The sequence below is a fragment of the Terrapene carolina genome, unplaced genomic scaffold, assembly GCF_002925995.2.
Source record: "Terrapene carolina triunguis isolate 2854851 unplaced genomic scaffold, T_m_triunguis-2.0 Scaffold211, whole genome shotgun sequence".
Classification (NCBI taxonomy): Eukaryota; Metazoa; Chordata; order Testudines; family Emydidae; genus Terrapene; species Terrapene triunguis.
Window position 1 is genome coordinate 33987087 of NW_020664562.1, and position 6981 is coordinate 33994067.

A 6981-nucleotide genomic window follows, 5' to 3' on the forward strand; every position below is an offset into this window, starting at 1 on the left:
CTTTCAAATTCAGTCCTCAGTTGTTTAAGAAGTGCGTGTAGCTGATAAGTAGCTTTTATTGAGTTACTATTTCAAATGGGCAAATAGTGGATTGTGAATAATGTGACTTTGATATGCCAGTAAGTGGAAGAGAAGACAACAGGTCATTTGTACCTCCTGACATACACTTCTGTCTTTTTGCAACTTTTTGTTGTTATAAGGAGCTTTTGAATGTATTACCCAAGTGCCAGATTTTTAAAGATATTTAGGTGCCTAAAGATGCAGATAGAAACTTACTGGGTTTTGTCAGAAAAGCAGGTTAGGCATGTAACTCCCACCCAAATAATTGGAACTCCAATTGTAATGGGAGTTAAGGGTCTAACCTGCTTAAACGTTTTGGAAAATACCTCTAGGTACCTTTCTGCATCTTTAGGAGCCTAAGTACCTAGGGCTGGCCTTAAGGGTGTGTGATGTGGGTGACCACCCAGGGCATCATGGTCAAGAGACAAGGAGCGGGGCAGGCCTATGCTGCGAAGCCATGGAAGGGAGTTCGGGGCAATGTTGCGGGGGGAAGGGAGGGAGACAACAGGGCCTGGAGAGAATGGGGGGATGGATGGGGAGCCTGGAGGGGCAGCAGGGGCTGGGGTGGTGGGGAGCCCAGGGAGGTAGTGGGGGCCGAGGGGATGGATGGGGAGTCAGCGGGGGGCCATGGGGCATGGTGAGGTGCCCAGGGAGGCAGTGGGGGCCAGAGGAGTTTGGTGAGATGGATAGAGAGACAGCGGGGGCCAGGGGCTATGGTTGGGGAGCCCAGGGAGGCAGCAGGAGGCGGGGGCAATGGGGAGATGGTTGGAGGTTGGGGGAAGCAGCGGGGGCCAGGGGTGATGGGTAGGGAAGCCTGAGGAGGCAGCAGGGGCTAGGGCACCAAAATGCAAGTTTGCCCAGGGTGACGTTTTCCCAAAGGCTGGCCCTGTTTAGGCCCCAATCCAGGAGCTTTCCTTAAATAAATGCCTAGATTTGAAACATGTGTGTTGTCCCATTGGACTATTCGTTCCTGGATCGGAGCATAAATAAATGGAGTTACATGGAATCTCCTGCCTGAGATGCTGTTTTGGTAAAAAGGACTGAGTAAAGAATTCAGCCTATCGTATACAATAGATTTTATACGTCGCTCCCAGCATATTATTAAAGTGGTTTTCACACATGAATTCATGGCTAGAGCTCTGCAACCCCGGCCGTGACTGTGTCCAGCATTCCCTAAAGAGTTCAAAATTGTTGGAAAAATTGGAGAATCAGATCAAAGGATTGGCTGAGCTACAATAGACTTGAACACAAAATCATGCCTGGGTTACAAAAGAGTGAGACAGAGATTGAGATAGTGGAGACTGTAAAAAAACTGAAACTCTGTAGCTGTTTAGAGGCAAAACATATGCTCAGCATCATCCTCCTGCAGCAGATTTTGAGGTATGTTATGCAGAAGAGGTTGCCTACTGATTTATATCAGCATTTGACCGGAACAATTCAGGAACCTAGAGAAACCCCCTTTGGATTTTCGGTTCACTTGATGGATCTGCAGTAGCATATTATCTCTGCATCAGACTGAGCCAAGTCAGGTCTGAAATATCACCCAGAGACTATCCAGAGCCAGTTTTCACAGGCAATAATGACAGGGCAATGGAGTGATACTATTTGAGCTTAAATGAGGCAATTTTTGGAAAATCCAAAAGTTAGTTGGTGAGATCTTGCTTGAGGGTATGTGGCTCGCCTATTGTAATGAGCTGGAACATGAGCAAAAGATGAGGCACTCAGGCAGATCCTATTCCATAAAAATTAGTGCTGTTCAGCAGAATGAGGCAGGGAGCCAGCATAATCCCCAGCCAGCCACACTGCAGATACTGGAAGGAGACAGTAAAAAAAATTCAAAAAACATCCACTGTTTCAGAAACTAAAGACCAGCAATTATGTTTTTCAGGACAGGAGCTAGCCACTAGTTTTGTTGGTAATGATGCTCCAAGCACAGTATCTCAGGGAACCTGGAAAAGACAGTGTTGTACTCTCTGGAATTCTGGACGTTGCTGCAAGTAATTGTTGTTACTTCTGTGAAATGTCTGATACAGCAGGAAGCTGAATGAGACACTGGAAACAGGAGCTAGGAAATGATGGACAGACAGATACACACACTGCAGACAGACAGACATATATTTGTGTAATAAAAATGTGCCTCCAAATTGCTTTTTAATTAACTTATAAAATGTTTTTATTATTAAAACAATTATAAATATAATTAGACATGGATGAAGAAAATGTAGGGAGTAAATCATATAAAGCAATACTGATCTGTGAATGAAACCTTCTGATATGCCAACTAAATAGGTTTTATGCAGAGAACCAGCAGCTGGAACATCTGGAACATGCGTATACCTGCACAGACAGACTGTGCTTGTAGTAGCAGTCATGACGCATGGCAGCTACAGGCCAGTGACTCCTTAGTGGGGCTAGGATTTTCAAAGTGCATTAGTGCACTAGACTCCTTTGAAAATCACGGCCTGGCTCCTGCAGGTCACAGACCTGCTGTTCACACACTTTTCAAATCTCTGAGCCACCCAAACTAGTGTGGAGAGAACCACTTGGAGCCTGGCTCCAGGTTTGCTTGCCATTATGATGACTTTGCCTCCCAGCCCTACCGCAGTGGGACAGCTACAGTTCTGCTACGTTCTTATCTTTGATTGAAGAGATTTCACCCTAAGTGATCTTTCCTAGTCTTGTATTCAGTATCTCATTCATCCATAATGAGTTGATCACAAAACCAGTAGATCATTCCATTACCAATTTCTTTCTAAGACCTAAATCCATTGTTCTTTGATCTACACATTATGCAAGGATTCATTCTTGTAGGAGCATGCTACCTTGCATTGTGATTCCACTCTTGTTACCCCAAGAAGCATCAGGGCAATTAAAATCTTCCATGATTAATGTTCCAGCACTTTCAGAGGCTTCTCTTATCTGTAAATATATTTCTGAATCTGCCTTTTCTTCCTGCCCTGAGGTTCACTACAGTTTCTTATCATTTATTTCCTTACCAATTCTATTTTTTTCCTTAATCCAAACGATCTCCTCAGTGGTATTCAGGCTACATAAGTAATTTCTTCCTTCAGACATCACTGTATATCCTCCTAGCCTCCTCCTGTCCTGTTAAGTCTAGCCTTTCAGTATCCTTATTTTATAACATTTTAATCATTTTCTTCATTTTGCTGTTTCTCAGTTATATCAAAATCCTGCTTCATAGGCTTTCAAATATTTATCTCTCTTCATTTGTACAGGAATAGAAGATATACTGTTTCTCTACCTGATTAACTTTCTTTCAAAATAGATATTCCTTCTCTCCCCCTTCCTACCATTTCTCCCTATTATTTGTTCTTAGTTGAAAAACTTTGTCCTTCAGGTTTCTTGTTGGCCACTTCTCTTCCTCGGTATTCTACACCTACATACAACACCCTTGAATACATCTGTTAATAGTATTATGCAGGTCTTCAGGCACCCCTTCTCCCTTAAGGTAAAATATTATCTCATCCCATTATCTCAGTTTTATGATGAGAATAACAGCAACGATATTTCTGGGAATTTGCCTTTGCAGACAAATACACATGGACCTATTCTTGAAATCAGGAAAGGATTGTGTTAACCTAAATGGGTGTTTCCTCCTTTATCACTTGTTTAGTGTCTTCTGTTGTATATCTGATGCCCTTCCCACCATTTAACATTCATCTACCTCTCCCCCACCTCAATTTGTTTTACTTACTTTCCTGATCATCCAGTGAGGTCTGTTCTGCAAGAGGAAAAAGAAAGGATCTTTTGATTTTCTGTAAACTTTGATGGGGAGGGAGGGTTGTTAAAACAACAGGATAATAAAGCTGGTTAAGGTCCTGTTCTTGCTCCCAGAAGAAGAATAATGATTAGGTCACGTTTCACAAAGATATGCAGTATAATAAATGTGATTCCTAAAGGGTCTTGAGTAGGGGGTAGACTTATTTCAGCATAAACATTTAGTAAAATAAAATCATGTGGACATATGAGGACACCAGTCCTAATTAAAAACTGCAAATGTATTCTCTTTATGTATGATCTTGGTCAGACTTTATGCTTCTACCACAACACAATGAGGAAGCCATCTTCTCACACAGTATACTTGGCCAAGGTTTCAAAGTGACTAGTGATTCAGGATGCCACCTATATTTGTGTGCCCAACCTGAGACACTTTAGAACAGCGGTTCTCAAACTATGGGGTGGGCGTCCCACAGGAGGCACGGGAATGTGTCATGGGTCGCAAGAGCTGTGTGCTTTTTTTTTTTTTGAAGAGCTCTGGCTCTCAGCCCCAGGTGGCTGGGGTTCGTGCAGAAGAGCCATTCACACCGGGGAGGCTGGGATAAAGGGGACAGCTAGAGCCCCAGTACCCAGACTAAGGCTCTCCTCCCTCCCCCATCCCTCACCAAGAGGTAGCCTGGGTTCAGGCTCTCCATCCACCCCCGCCCAATCCCTCACCTGGAAGTGGTGGGGCGTGGGGTGGCAGCAGCAATGCAGAAGTAAGGGTTGCAATGGGGCACTAAGTCAAATATCACTTTTCACGTTTCCACCCTTACTTCTGTGCTGCTGCTGGCACGGTGCCGCCTTCAGAGCTGGGGGGCAGTATATGTACTTGTGGTAGGGGGGTGTAAATGACTACAGACACAAAGAAGGGGGCCTAATCAAATACGTTTGAGAACCATTGCTTTAGAGGGGCCTGCTTTTCAGTAAAACCGCCATACACACCCTCTGAAAGACTCCCTTAGAGTTTGTGGCAAAAGCATAAAGTATAAACAAAAGAAAATAAGATTGTGCTGTCCAAAAGAGTGTCCTACAAGCATTCTGTAAATTACTTCCTTCCCTTAGAAATTCTGTCATTCACGTTTTCGACTCAGAGGCTTCAGCTGGACCCTGTTTACTATCTCCATCCCCTCCATCCATGACCCCTCTCTCCTGCTACTCACCGTTTCCTTTGCATACTTCAACCCTTCGGTTCTCTGCCTCTTCACTATCCCCAACCATCCTGTCCAGCTTTTCCTCTTTCAGACTAAAAAACACTTGTTAGTGACATTTTTGGGCTCTTGCTCCACTCTGTATTTGTACCGTGTTGAGCTTGTAGACTGTAAGATTCCCAGATGGAGCATTGTTTGGTGTACTGCTCCTATTCTCCACCACATTCTTTATAGAATGCTGTCAACATGCAATAACACTGCCAGCAATGAAACTCATTTCAGCTGTCTCAAATGTGTCCAGCGAAAATACATTTTCTTCTATACATTTCCCTATAGCAAGCATTTCACAAATCAATATCCAATGCCAGAGCCCTATAGCATATAAAGCATGAAATGTTAATTTTATTTGTGCAGAATTCCAGAGATTAAAGGGGACAATGGATGTGGGGGAGAATTTTCTGCAGGTTTTACCCAAAGTTTTGGAAGATTTAGAGTGACTCTGATCAGGAAGCTGTTCTGCATTTTCTAGAGCATTGATAATCTATCAGCATATTTTATGTCATGTGGAATAGATCCATCCTTGTGCTACTTAAATTATGGGTGGATATAGATATACAGATAAAACTTTTGAAATGTTTGTTTGGAATGACTGTATACTCATTAAAAGGACTATAATGCAAATTACGTGCTTCTACTGTAAATGATGTCATTCAGCTAAAGGGGTTTAATGGACTAAACACTCATCATAAACATCACAAATAAATCGAATTGCTGCTTTATCTGCATTCAGGTTTGTCTAGATTGTATTACTGTATTACAGTATTCTTATGCTTGCATAAAAGAGTATCATCATTAACATTTATAGTTCTTCCTGGTAAAGAAGCAGATGACATACAGGCTACAAAATGATACTGTAATTCAATTGCTGGCACATTAGGATTTTTAACATTAAGGCTTGCACTATAAATTCCAATTCTGTATTCTGTTAGTAACTAACAAATGCTGAATTATCTCCTTCCTTAGACATACACCAATGGAATCCATTTAAAGTGCTTAATGATGTATTAATAAACCATGATTTTCCAGCAGAGTTTCTGAACTCCAGTCACTGGCGCCAGCACCAGTGCTGCCAATCAAATTAGAATGTCATAATTTCTCAGTAAATAAAGGTTAATTGGAAGTACAATATGAAAGGATCATGAACATAAATAATATCTATGGTAGCTTGTTCTGATTTTAAAGTACTTTATATTACATTTTCTTCTGCTCTCGCATGCTGGTTAAAGATCAGTGACTGCTATGGACAGATGATTTATTAGTACAGTCATTATTGATTATTTTATATTTAATTTTCATATATACTTTTGATCTTTTAAAAAAGTTCATGGAGATCATATTTAGTAGGTTTATCATGGGTCCCATGAATTATTTTGATCTACTGATTTCCTTTAAGGATCGGGATGCATGGAAATCCTCACCCTCTACTTTATTTCTGCTCTATTAAAAATGAGTATGACAGGAAACAGAGACGAGGTGGGTGAAGTACAACACTGCATGGACAGGAAAAAGTGAGACACATAACTTAGAGACATGCAATTCTATCTTTGTTGGTAGCAGCATTGCTTTCCTTCCTCCTCCTTACCCCCACCAGTCATGGATATAATGGCCCAAACCTACACCACTCATGAACGGGTGTAGCACAGGCACACTATGTCTCGCCTGCAACATGCTCCCTCCTGCCCCTTAGGCCAGCTCTGGATGCAGCTGGTGTAGAAGCTGGCTATGCCCCTTTACACCAGCTCAGAGCTCCCCTATGCTGTTGTGGGTGGGAGGGCGAGAGGCTGGCCAGTTAGGAACAGATTCCAGCACTGCACACCACCTGAGTGGGACAAAGTAGCTGAAAAAGAAGGAGAGAAGAATGGACCATTGTGCTTTTTCCAGAGCTGTGTTATTGCTAAAATGACATGCAGAAGACTCTTTGGGGTGCTTTGTT